Raw genomic sequence first — 14,410 nt, 5'->3', positions numbered from 1 at the left:
ATAAGAAAAAATTATATAGATAGATGATAGATTGATAGATAGATAGATGATAGATAGAGCAATATATAAATTTATATATATATTTATAAATATATATATATATAAATTTATGCACAAAGGAAAGTTAACAAGGTAGCTGAATGATGAGGGAGAACACCAGTCCTTCCTCGCTCATGGTCCTAATTCCATTCCGCCAGAACCTGCAGGGTCACATGCTACATTTCCTATTTCTTTTATTTTTTAAAAAAATTTATTGATTGATTTTATGAGAAAGAGCTCATGCACGCTCATGCAAGCAAGAGAAGCATCAACTGGCAGTGTTGCCTAGGCGTTCCCATTCCTTCTGCATTCATTGGTTGCTTCTCCTACGTGTTCTGACTGCGATAGACCCACCACCTCAGGGCTCTGGGATGATTCTCAATCCATCAAGGTGCCTGGCCAGGACCTCTGTCTCTTCATTCGAAACAGGCTTTAGTCTGATCACAGTTATGTCAGCAATCACAAACCTGGGTAACTATGTTTATAGTGTTCACTATCCCAGTATAATATATGTCATCATTCTTCAAAAATGTCTATTTTGTTGATTTTAGAAAAGAAGAAAGAGAGTAACAGGAACATCAATCTGTTTTTACATGTGCCCTGACCAGGGATCGAACCGGCAACCTCTGAGCACTTGGGACAATGCTTTAACAATCTGACTATCTGGCCAGGGCATTATGTGATCAGTCAGTGCTCTCTTATTATCATTAAACACTGACAATTCTGTTATTTCTAAACATTTCCAGTTATAAGCGTGACTCCCATGAGTATACTTTTACAAACACCATCTTGCTATTTCTGATTCTCTAATAGATAAAAGTCTACGAAGAGATTTCGGGGTCCAAGCACATGTCTTATACATCTAACAGACATTAAGCTATTGTCCTCTACAGAGCTTAATGTCTGTATCAGTCACCAATATCAGTCACCAAACATATGAGCCCCACCACAGCCCACGCTCAGGGAAAGGTGTTTAACAGGCTCTGTGATTCCCCAATTTCATCCTCCTTTCTTCCAGCCTGGGCTCTGGGCAGACACGTGTCTGTTAGAAATTCACTAGATGTCCCTGAACACCTGCACTCAGAGTGACCAAAAAATGACATTTGGAGGATTGAAATGTAACATCTCAGACAGGCCCCTTTTTAAATAATAAAATGAATTCTTGTTATTCCTTCACAGTTGTGTTAGGCTATTGTTTCATATTTTCTCCACATTTCCCCATGGAGGACGGGAGCACCTGGACTGTGGCCGCCGTGTCTGACCAGGAAGAGGACAGGTTCTCGACATGGACGGCGTAGCAGGAAGATGTGAGGTGTCCATCCTGAGACCACAGGTGAGCTGTGTCCCCCACATTCCGAGCTGCCCACAGGCAGATTGCTGTGACTCGGGAAGACCACACTTCACACTTTCTGCCGGCCCTGGGGGCTGGGATCCGGGGACCTGGAGTGGCTGAGAGCAGTCTGCTCCCTGGACTGTGAGGTTTGGGACCTTTCCCAACCTGATAGGTAAGAACTGCTGTCCCAATGAGTCCTGGCTTTGTTTCTGTCATGAGTCAGCAGGGAAAACACATCTCCATGACTGAGGAGGGCCTGAGTTTATATTCTTAGAATGTCCTTTCAATGTTAGCATCTGTTTTGGAAGCAGGAATAGTTGGTTGATTTATTTCTGTAGACTTTTAGGATGCATTTCAAAATTCAGGACATTGTGTCTTTGTCCCAGGAATGACAGATCATTTCCAATACATCATTTTGGGGGAGACACTTTCTCTAGTCTCTGTACAGATACTTTGAATTTTTTTTATGTCATTTAAACATTTTTTTGTTGTTGGTAGTTTCTGAGTTTTGTGTCTTTCCCAATACTTTTGATAAGCCTGGTCTTCCATGTGTTAATGCTTTTGTGTCCTGGAGGTAGAAGCTGGCAGTCTCCTGGGAATTAATTGCATTCTTCAAAACATGAGAGAGGTTAGATCAACTCTTGCACTGGTCATTGGGCTAATCTCACCACTGCATCCAAGGGGGACTATTCATTTCACTGGTCATTGGGCATGACCCACAGTACTGAATGGCTCAATGTCATTGTTTGAGACCACCGATGCTGGTCAATATATGCTATTTTTTGGTATAATTCTTAGTCGTAACACTTGGTAACACACTGAAGCATTAATTCACTCGATCTTGTTGGTACAGCTAGGAACATGCACATGTAACTGAAACACATGCTTATCCTAGAAAATATCTGTATATACCAATACCTCTACACATCTTACAATGAAACAGCCAGTGACATGCCCATGGAATCCACCATTCCTGCAGTCGACAACATCTTTCAGTACCCTTCATAGGGAGTTTCTACTTGAGTTTCACTTTGAAGGAATGAATGTGTTAGGTTCAAATGCTCCCAAATGAGAATTACGTTCATTTTTATGGAACAGGTTGACAGCTGTGGCAGTGAGTGTGGGCAGCTAGGGGGGAAGGGGACTGAGCACAAAGGACCAAAAAGAGGAAAAACAGGCTCTCTTATTGCCTGGGACAATAGTGTGGTGATCCCCAGGGACAGGGTGGAAGGGGGGAAACAAGGTGTTGGGAGGTAAATGGAGACAGAAAATGATAAAAAATATGGGCTCCCAAGGAATCAAGAGTTCAAATACTATAGAAATATTTACCTAAACCTATGTGCTCAGGTTGATCAATGTCATCCCTTTCATTTTAATTTGTAAAGAAAAGAAAAAAGACCAAAAATATATATAAAATATCTATGTTCAATATTGCTGTTTTTGTTAATGTTGTTTAATGCTCAAATTGTTCATTATTGGGACAGAAAAGTCGGTTAATTTAATGTAGACCATCCAGGACTGCAGTCTCCGTACGGGTGAACCACACACATAAGAAAAATGGAAGAAAAAATAAAAGGGAAACAGTGAGTTTAATGCTTAAAGTTTATTCAGGAGAGAGAAAGAAGAGAAGGGACAGGTACAGAAAATAAATGCACTCTCGGGTCTTCACAGGAATAGCACAATGCTCTGGTCTCGGTCCACAAAGTTCAGTGACAGCAAAGATTGTACAGACAGCCATTGATCGTACAGTTTCCACAGTGATGCTCATTTCTTTTGCATGAACTTTTCTGCACGTGCAGATGGTGGCTCACCACAGGCCTGCGGAGGGAATAGGAGGGTCAGGCATGGAGGGAAACGGGCAGAGGTAGCAGGGGCAAAGCCTGTATCAGGGACAGCCACTGAAAAGTGATGTATCTATTTACCATAGACAACACCTGCCAGATTAGGGTGAAAGATCACGTGTCTGTGCAAATCACAAGCACTGGCTGACTCTGCGTTGGTCACACAGACACATGACCGTCTCTGACCCAAATCTATCATGTCCATGCTCGTTCTCTGCCCCATCCTCATCCTCCACACCCCTCCTGCTTCTCTCCCTCCTCATCCCACCCCCGACTGTGACCTGGATTCCAACCCCTCTGACAGGCCCTCTGATGGGGTCAAAACCCTTTCGCATGTGGGCAGGTGTCACCTGAAGATTCTCTAGCGACGCGTTCCTCTTCTGTGAAGGAGATGGCCACATCCTGGTCTTCAGCCTCAGGCTGGTCCTGGGTGGGCACCTGGTCAACTGTCTCCCGCAGGGGCTCAGCCCGGGCCTGGAAGGCCCGGAGGAGCAGGGCAGCGAGGAGGGCGAGGGTCCTCATGGCTGAGAGTCGGAGGTGCAGGTCAGGGGGGAGGGCAGAGTGAGTGGTGAAGAGGGCAGAGCCAGCCTGCACTTATAGTGGGGTGGGCGGGGCTCAGCGACCACAGTGCAGTGTGGGCAGGGTTGGGGTGGGGGCCTCTGGCTGGCCTGGGGCCAGGGCAGCTGGGCCTCCCAGCCTCTTTGATGCTCCTGTCCCCACCCGTTGTGGCAGCACGTCGATGGCTCAATGTCCACGCTTTATTCATGTTGATAGTGATGATGAGGACCTGGTGTGCGTTCTGTGTGCCATCTGCTTGGGTATTTACCTTCTAGTGTTCAAAGAGGACAAGGACTAGAGCTCTCAGTCAGTGAGTACAGGAAACAACAGTCAACTACGTTCTTCTGTGTCTTTTGGGGCCCTGCTCATTTCTGGAGACCCCGACACTTAGACTCAGTGGTTGACACAATGGAGTGGAGGGTCCAACCTGCAAGTGTAGTGTCATCACTACCCTGTGGGGGAGGTTTTACTATCTTAGGTTATAGGCTCCTGCGGTGGAGGGGACAGTGACTCAGGCCCAGGTGAGGTGAGCACATGGGACACAATGGAAGGAGTTGGTCAGAGCAAAGCAGAAGGACACAGTGTTAAGGACGTCAGTAGAATCTGTGCTCATCACATAAACCACTCACCAGGTACTTAGGTTCTTCTATGAAAATAGCAAAGACAATGAAGTTTCTGCTGACTCATTGTGAGATTATTGATGTTTATTCTAAAAGTATTAATTTTGCCCTAGCTGTTTGACCAAGCATGTAGATGTACCATATTTGACACTGGTCAGTGCACAAACAAGAAGTGCCCATCTGCTTCTTCACTCTTTCCTGTCTCACTTCTCTCTCTCTCTCTCTCTCTCTCTCTCTCTCTCTCTCTCTCTCTCTCTCTCTTTCTCTCTCTCTCTCTGTCTCAGTTTTTCTTCACCTCCTGCAGCCATGGCTCAATTCGAGTTAGCTGCCCCAGATGACGTAGAATGCCTCCACGTCTTCCTCCTCAAGCATTAAGAAAAAATTTGTTGCTGAGCAACAGAGGTACTACCCTAGATGGGGAGAGCATAGGACATTGATGGCGAACCTATGACATGCGTGTCAGCACTGACACGTGTAGCCATTTTTGATGACAGGCAGCCACATGTGGCCACATACCAGAGAAGTATGGGGCCACGTGTCAAGAAGGACGTTTCATCCTTGGCTCCTGCTTGGCCAGGTGCAGTAGTGAGGATAAAATATTTGCTGTAGTGTAGATACTCTGTGCCGGAGGTCTGCAGGGCAAAACAACAGAACTCCAGCGCAGAGCGTCTAGTTCTGGGACTTCTGGTTAGGCCGTTTTTCTCGAAGTGACACACCACCCAAGTTATGCTCGGTTTTTTGATGAATTTTGACACACCAAGTTCAAAGGATTGCCCATCACTGGCATAGGACCTAGTGGGCGTGCTGGGTGGATTCCAGTCAGGGCGCATGCAGGAGTCTGTCTCTGCCTCCTCACCTCTCACTGAATAAGAAAAACAAAAAAATACATACATATATATATATATATATATATATATATGCAGAAAAGGGAAGTTGAGAAGGTAGCTGAGTGATGAGGGAGAACACCAGTCCTTCCTCCCTCACTCTCCTACCTTTATTCTGCTGGAACCTTCACTGTCACATGCTGCTTTTCCTATTTCTCTTCTTTTTAAGAAAATTTGTTCCATTGATTCTATGAGAAAGAGCTCATTTACTCTCGTGCACATGAGAGAAGCATCAACTCGCTGCTCTGTTAAATGTTCCAGTTCCCTCTGCATTCAGTGGTTGCTTCTCCTACGTGTCCTGACCTGGAACAGACCCACCACCTCAGGGCTCCGGGACTATGTTCTGTCCACCGAGACAGCCGACCAGGGCCTTGTTTCATTGCTCAACACAGGCTTTAGCCTGGACACAGTCATGTCAGCTGGCACAGACCTGCGTAACTGTGTTTACAGTGTTCACCATCCCAGTGTGATGTATGAAACAATACCATAACACAACTCTGAAAAAGTAACAGTAATTTTTATTTTTTTAAAAATGGACCCTTCTGAGACCTTACATTTCAATCATCCAAATGCCATTTCTGGTTACTCCTAGTGCAGGTGTTCAGGGACATCTAGTGAATTTCTAACAGACACGTGGCTGCCCAGAGCCCAGGCTGGAAGAAAGGAGGATGAAATTGAGGAATTACAGGCCTGTTAAACACCTTTCCCTGAAGGTGGCAGTGGTAGGGCTCATATGTTTGGTGACTGATGTCAGGGTGAGCTCTGCAGAAGACAGTAAATTAATATCTCTTAGATTTATAAGATGTGTGTTTGAACCCTGGAATCTACTCCTAGACTTTTATCTAAAGGGATTCAGAAATAGCAAATGGGTTTTTGTAAAAGTATACTCATGGGAGTTATTCTTATAACTGAAAATATTTAGAAATAACAAAATTGTCAGACTTTAATGATAATAAGAGGCACTGACTGATGACCTTCAGCCCTGGCCAAATAGCTGGATTGTTAGAGCATTGTCCGAAGCTAAGAGGTTGCTGGTTCGATCCCTGGTCAGAAAACATGGAGAAACAGATTGATGTCCTTATCTCTCTCTCCCTCCCTTTCTCTCTAAAATCAATAAAAAATAAATGTTTTTATAAAGTGGTGACATACATCACACTGGGATGGTGAACACTGTAACCAGTTATGCAGGTTTTTGCCAGCTGACATGACTGTGTCCAGGCTAAAGCCTGTGTTGAATGAAGAGACAGAGGCCCTGGTCAGCTGTCTCAGTGGATAGAGCATCATCCTGGAGCCCTGAGGTGGTGGGTCTGTCCCAGGTCAGAACACATAGGAGAAGCAACCAATGAATGCACAAGGAATTGAAACATCTAGAACAGCGAATTGATGCTTCTCTCATGTGCACGAGAGTAAATGAGCTCTCTCTCGTAAAATCAATAAATCAAATTTCCTTTTTTTTATTAATGTTAATGGGGTGACATCAATAAATCAGGGTACATATACTCAAAGAAAACATGTCCAGATTATGTTGTCATTCACTTATGTTGCATACCCATCACCCAAAGTCACATTGTTCCCCGTCACCTTTTATCTAGTTTTCTTTGTGCCCCTTCCCCTCTCCTCCTTCCCTCCTGTGCCCCCTTTCCCCCCCACCCCCGGTAACCACCACACTCTTGTCCATGTCTCTTACTCTCCTTTTTATGTCCCACCAATGTATGGAATCATGTAGTTCTCTTTTTTCTGATTTACTAATTTCACTCCGTATAATGTTATCAAGATCCCACCATTTTGTTGTAAATGATCCGATGTCATCATTTCTTATGGCTGAGTAATATTCCATAGTGTATATGTGCCACATCTTCTTTATCCAGTCTTCTATTGAAGGGCTTTTTGGTTGTTTCCTTGTCTTGGCCACTGGAATAACTGGAAAGCCACATGCTAAAGAATGAAACTCGCCCTGGCCAGTTGGCTCAGTGGTAGAGCGTCAGCCTGGCGTGCAGGGGTCCTGGGTTTGATTCCCAGCCAGGGCACACAGGAGAAACACCCATCTGCTTCTCCACCCCTCCCCCTCTCCTTCCTCTCTGTCTCTCTCTTCCCCTCCCGCAGCGAGGCTCCATTGGAGCAAAGATGGCCCGGGCGCTGGGGATGGCTCCTTGGCCTCTGCCCCAGGCGCTAGAGTGGCTCCGGTCATGACAGAGCGATGCCCCGGAGGGGCAGAGCATCGCCCCATGGTGGGCAGAGCATCGTCCCTGGTGGGCGTGCCGGGTGGATCCTGGTCGGGCGCATGCGGGAGTCTGTCTGACTGTCTCTCCCCATTTCCAGCTTCAGAAAAATACAAAAAAAAAAAAAAAAAAAAAAAAAAAAAAAAAAAAAAAAAAAAAAGAATGAAACTCGACTATAGCTTGTGCTCTTGTATGAAAATTAATTCAAAATGAATCCAAGACCTAAATATATGACCTGAAACAATAAAATACATAGAAGAAGACATAGGTATTAAACTCATGGACCTGGGTTTTAAAGAGCATTTTATGAATTTGACTCCAAAGGCAAGAAAAGTGAAGGCAAAGATAAATAAATGGGACTACATCAGAAATTTTCTTAAAAAGAAAAGAAATAGGAAATGCAGCATGTGGCTGTGCAGGTTCCAACAGAACAGAGGTAGGACAGTGAGGAAGGAAGGACTGGTGTTCTCCCTCATCACTCAGCTACTTTGTCAACTTTCCTTTGTGCATAAATATATATATATATATATATATATTTTTTTTTTCTTATTCAGTGAGAGGAGAGGAGGTACAGATAGACTCTCCTCATGCACCTTAATCGAAATCCACCCAGTAAGCCCACTAGGGCCTATGCTCTCTCCATCTGGGGCAGTAGCTCAGTTGCTCAGCAACCAATTTCTTCTTAGTGCCTGAGGAAGAGGACATGGAGACATCGTAAGCACTTGTGGCCAACTCACTGCAATCAAGCTAAGGCTGCAGAAGGGGAAGAGAAACAGAGAGAGAGAGAGAGAAAGAAAGAGAGAAAGCAAAGCAAGAAGGGGAAGGATGGAGAAGCAGATGGCACTTCTTTTGTGTGCACTGACCAGGAGTCAAATCTGGGACATCCACAGGCTTGGCCGAACAGCTAGGGCAAAATTAATACTTTTATAAAAAAACATCACAAATCTCATAATGGGCTCTGGAAACTTTATTGTCTTTGCTATTTTCATAGAAGAACCTAAGTAACTGGTCAGTGGTTTATGTGATGAGCACAGATTCTACTGACGTCCTTAACAATTGTGTCTTTCTGTTTTGCTCTGACCAAGTCCTTCCATCATGTCCCATGTGCTCACCTCACCTGAGCCTGAGTCACTGTCCCCTCCACCGCAGGAGCCTATAACCAAAGATATTTAAACCTCCCAGATGACATCAGAGTAATGGCACAGTAGGAAGCGATACCAATTATTCTCCCCCAAAACTCAACAAGATCTTCAACCAGAAACAGAAAAAATTATTCTTGGAGCCTCCAGATGTTTCGCAATACACTTGAAGGTATGGTTGAGCAAAAAATTGGCTAAATATATAATCAAACCCCGAAGGAAATAGGGAGTAAGAAATGCTTTGCCTTCCTCACTAACCTAAATAGGGCTGCTTTCACTGGGAACTGAGAATATAGAAACTAAGGCGGGCAAAGGGGGTGAATAGATCCAGGCCGCGGCACAAACTGCCAAACCAGGCTGTGGCATGGAGATCCAAGCCAAGGAAAAACTGTGCCTGTGGCAACCCAGTCAATACAAGCTAACACTCACACCAAACCCACACAAAGAAAGACAAGAGGGGCAGCCATTTTCTCCGATCTCCTGGTCGGCGCGTGCAGATAGTGAGCGAGAGATTCCTTGGAGTGCCTCAGCAGTGGGCGCCCGTGTTATCCCACAGAGGGGCAGAGTCAGAGGCCTTTGTGTGGGCCAAAAGCAGAATCTCTGGGCTGACCCAGTGCCCTGAAAAAGCCGCGCACGGGGAGGGAGCGAGAGCCAATTCCAATGCTGGAACTTTTCCGTGTGGGCGGAGGTTTCACTCAGAGGGTGAGGCAGCCGGCCTGATATCCTGGTCTGTGCACAGATAGTGAGCAAGAGTTTCCTCCAAGCACCCCGGGAGTGGGCGCCCGCCCATGTTACCGGAAAGAGTGGCAGAGCCAGAGGTCTTTGAGTGGGCGGAAGCCCCGGCTGATTATGCTAGCAGCTCTGACTGACTGAGCCTTACCCAGAGCCCTGTGCTGAGTGGGAATAGAGTGGGGAGTGGCCAGCTCTTTGAGCCTCTTACTATCCAGGCAGAGGCAGCAGCAACCCCATAGCTGGATTATCAGGCTACTAATTGAGGAAGGAAAGACTAGGAGAGAGGCTCCAGGAACACGGACTCTCTCACTGTTGGAGCCTATAAATGTTAATGAGCCTCGACTGCCAACGTGATTAAAGCACAATACATGACATAGCCATAGAGACTTATCAACTGCAAACCTCTACCTGAGCGTGCCAAAGGGGCAGAACCCGGGGTACAGAGTCACCGACCAGGAAGAGGGAGAGAAAAGAAAAAGCAAGAATATAACCTCTCAAAATCAAGAATAATCCGCAGACTTTATAAACTATCCCATTTTATTATATTTGTTCGTTTGTTTCTCTTATCTTCATCCTTGATTTTTTTTTTCCTCCTCCAATTTGGTCGTTTAACTCTCTACCGGTCTTACTCTCTCCTCTCCTTGAACTACACTACCCACAAGTGTTACATCTCCCATTATCTTTTCTTTCCTCTTCCTTTCTCTCTATGAGAGTTGCACTCCAAAACCCCTAACTCTCTCTCTCTCTCCTCTTTATTCTTCTTTTAGTGGTTCCCTCTTTTTTTCTCTCTCTCTCTCTTTCTTTTCTCCCTCTATATTAGTTTCTTCCTTTCTCCTTTACATCTCCTCTCATTCAAACCTCAATAATGAACAAATTATCTTATCTGGGACTCAAACTTATGTTTTTGGCAATTTGGGGGGGGGGGTTTACTTCACCTTTTTAACTCACTAGCAGTGCTCCCATCCCTGGCTCTCCATTTTATCTAGTTCTTGTTCCACTAAATACAATACTAATTTTTTAATTTGTCCCCCAATTTTCCTGTTTCCCTCTTATTCCTCTTATCATAACTCTTAGTCAACCAACACCTAAAAGCAAATCATTTTATTCTTGACCCAAATTTTTTCCTTATTTGCTTCTTGTGGTTCCATACCCTCTTTCTTTTTCTTTTTTTCTTTTTTTTTTTTTTTTTTTTTTTTTTTTGCCCCTTTATTACTTCTCCCCAATTCAGGACCTCCATTACAGGCATTGTTTGTTCTATTTAGTACAATATAATTCACAGTTCACCACAAGAGTTTCTCAAGAAAGATGGGAGAGGAGAGGAAAAAAGAAGGGGGGGAATAATTTCCTTTTTTAATTTTTATTTTATTCTATTTTTCTTTAATTATTAATTTTTTTAAAAAAATAACTTTTTTGATTTTTTATTTTTTTAACTTTTTATTCTTTATTAAATCTCATTAATACTATCAACAAAACCACCCTCACATGCCATTAAGGAAGAGAAAATCAAATATCATGGATACAAAAGAAAGAGAGGTAACACAGATAGATGAGGAAAAATCTATGGAAAAAAATTTAATATATTGGAAACCTTGGAGTTAAATGTCAGAGAATTTAAAATAGAAACCTAAAAGTACTCAGAGATATACAAAAAAAACACAGAAAGGCAATTTAGGAGCTCAGAAAACAACTCAATGAACACAAAGAATATATTTCCAAGGAAATTGAAACTATAAAATCAAATCAAACAGAGATGAAAAATGCAATTCACGAGCTGAAAAACGAGGTAACAAGCTGAGCTAATAGAACAGGCCAGATAGAAGGTAGGGTTAGTGAAATAGAAGACAAGCAACTTGAGGCACAACAGAGAGAAGAAAAAAGAGACTCAAAAATTTTTAAAAAATGAGATAGACCTACAGGAATTATCTGACTCCATCAAAAAGAATAACATAAGAATAATAGGTATATCAGAGGGAGAAGAGAGAGAAAATGGAATGGAGAACATACTCAAACAAATAGTAGATGAGAACTTCCCAAGCCTGTGGAAAGAAATAAAGCCTAAAATTCAAGAAGCAAACAGAACTCCGAGTTTTCTTAACCCCAACAAACCTACTCCAAGGCACAGCATAATGTAATTGGCACAAACCAACGGCAAAGAAAAAATTCTCAAGGCAGCCAGGGAAAAGAGGAATACAACATATAAAGGAAGGCACATTAGATTATCACCCGATTTCTCAACAGAAACTCTACAAGCTAGAAGAGAGTGGACCCCAATATTTAAAGTCCTGAAAGAAAGGAACTTTCAGACACGAATACTATACCCATCAAAGCTATCCTTCAAATACGAAGGAGAAATAAAAACATTCACAGATACAGAAAAGATGAGGGAATTTATCATCAGAAAAACCCCACTCCAGGAATTACTAAAGGGGGTTCTCCAATCAGATACAAAGAACAAAAAAAAACAAAGCCACAAGTAAAAGCTCCAAGAAGAACATAATAAAACCAAATTTAAACTGTGAAAACAACAAAAGAAAGAGGGGGAGAGGATGAAGATTAACAGTAGCAAAGGACGATGGAGTGCAAAAGTACTCATCAAATAGTGCACTACAATGAACAGGGTAGGAACTCTTTTCATTACTTAAAAGTAACCACTATTGAAAAAACCACCACAGAAGCACATGATTTAAAAAAAGATAGCAACAGAGGAAAGATGTATGGAATACAACCAAATTAAAAACAAAAGATAAAAAAACAAAAGAGAACGATCAAACAAGACACAAAACTAACAGAAAGCAATCTATAAAATGGCAATAGGGAACTCACAAGTATCAATAATTACACTAAATGTAAATGGATTAAACTCACCAATAAAAAGGCACAAAGTAGCAGAATAGATTAAAAAAAAATCCAACTGTATGCTGCCTACAAGAAACTCATCTAAGTAACAAGGATAAAAACAAATTCAAAGTGAAAGGCTGGAAAACAATACTCCAAGCAAATAACAACCAAAAAAAAGCAGGCGTAGCAATACTCATATCTGATAATGCTGACTACAAGACAGCAAAAGTACTCAGAGACAAAAATGGCCATTTCATAATGGCTAAGGGGACACTGAATCAAGAAGACATAACAATTCTTAATATATATGCACCAAACCAAGGAGCATCAAAATATATAAGACAGCTACTTATTGACCTTAAAACAAAAACTGACAAAAATACAATCATACTTGGAGACCTCAATACACCGCTGACGGCTCTAGATCGGTCATCAAACAGAGAATCAACAAAGATATAGTGGCCTTAAACAAAACACTAGAGCACCTGGATATGATAGACATCTACAGGACATTTCATCCCAAAATGACTGAGTATACATTTTTCTCCAGTGTACATGAACCATTCTCAATAATTGACCATATGTTGGGCCACAAAAAAAACATCAGCAAATTCAGAAAAATTGAAGTTGTACCAAGCATATTTTCTGATCATAAAGCCTTGAAACTAGAATTCAACTGCAAAAAAGAGGAAAAAAATCCCACAAAAATGTGGAAACTAAACAACATACTTTTAAAAAATGAATGGGTCAAAGAAAAAATAAGTGCAGAGATCAAAAGATATATACAGACAAATGAAAATGACAATACAACATATCAGAATCTATGGGATGCAGCAAAAGCAGTGATAAGAGGGAAGTTCATTTCACTTCAGGCATATATGAATAAACAAGAGAGAGCCCAAGTGAACCACTTAACTTCACACCTTAAGGAACTAGAAAAAGAAGAACAAACACAGCCGAAGAAAGGAGATAATAAAAATCAGAGCAGAAATAAATGAAATAGAGAACAGAAAAACTATAGAAAAAATTAATAGAACAAGGAGCTGGTTCTTTGAAAAGATCAACAAAATTGACAAACCCTTGGCAAGACTTACCAAGGAAAAAAGAGAAAGAACTCATATAAAGAAAATCCAAAATGAAAGAGAGAAATCACCATGGACACCATAGATATACAAAGAATTATTGTAGAATACTATCAAAAACTTTATGCCACTAAATTCAACAACCTAGAAGAAATGGATAAATTCCTAGAACAATACAACCTTCCTAGACTGAGTCAAGAAGAAGCAGAAAGCCTAAACAGACCTATTAGTAGAGAAGAAATAGAAAAAAACATTAAAAACCTCCCCAAAAATAAAAGTCCAGGCCCAGATGGCTATACCAGCAAATTTTATCAAACATTCAAAGACTTGGTTCCTATTCTACTGAATGTCTTCCAAAAAAATTGAAGAAGAAGCAATACTTCCAAACACATTTTATGAGGCCAACATAACCCTCATACCAAAACCAGGCAAGGATGACACAAAAAAAGAATACTACAGACCAATATCTCTAATGAATACAGATGCTAAAATACTAAACAAAATACTAGCAAATCGAATACAACAACATATTTTTAAAAAAATAATACATCATGATCAAGTGGGATTCATCCCAGAATCTCAAGGATGGTTCAACATATGTAAAACGGTTAACGTAATACACCATATCAACAAAACAAAGAACAAAAACCACATGATCTTATCAATAGATGCAGAAAAGGCTTTCGACAAAATACAACACAATTTTATGTTTAAGACTCTCAACAAAATGGGTATAGAAGGAAAATATCTCAACATGATAAAGGCCATATATGATAAACCATCAGTTAACATCATATTAAATGGCACAAAACTGAAGGCTTACCCCTTAAATCAGGAACAAGACAGGGTTGTCCACTCTCTCCACTCTTATTTATTGTGATACTAGAGGTTCTAGCCAGAGCAATCAGACAAGACAAAGAAATAAAAGGCATCCATATCGGAAAAGAAGAAGTAAAGGTATCACTTTTTGCAGATGATATGATCCTATACATCGAAAACCCCAAAGAATCCACAAAAAGACTACTAGAAACAATAAGCCAATACAGTAAGGTCGCAGGATACAAAATTAACATACATAAGTCAATAGCCTTTCTATATGCCAACAATGAAACATTTGAGGACAAT

This window comes from Saccopteryx leptura, chromosome 4 (assembly GCF_036850995.1).
Source record: "Saccopteryx leptura isolate mSacLep1 chromosome 4, mSacLep1_pri_phased_curated, whole genome shotgun sequence".
Classification (NCBI taxonomy): domain Eukaryota; kingdom Metazoa; phylum Chordata; class Mammalia; order Chiroptera; family Emballonuridae; genus Saccopteryx; species Saccopteryx leptura.
This window is presented reverse-complemented; position numbering follows the sequence as displayed.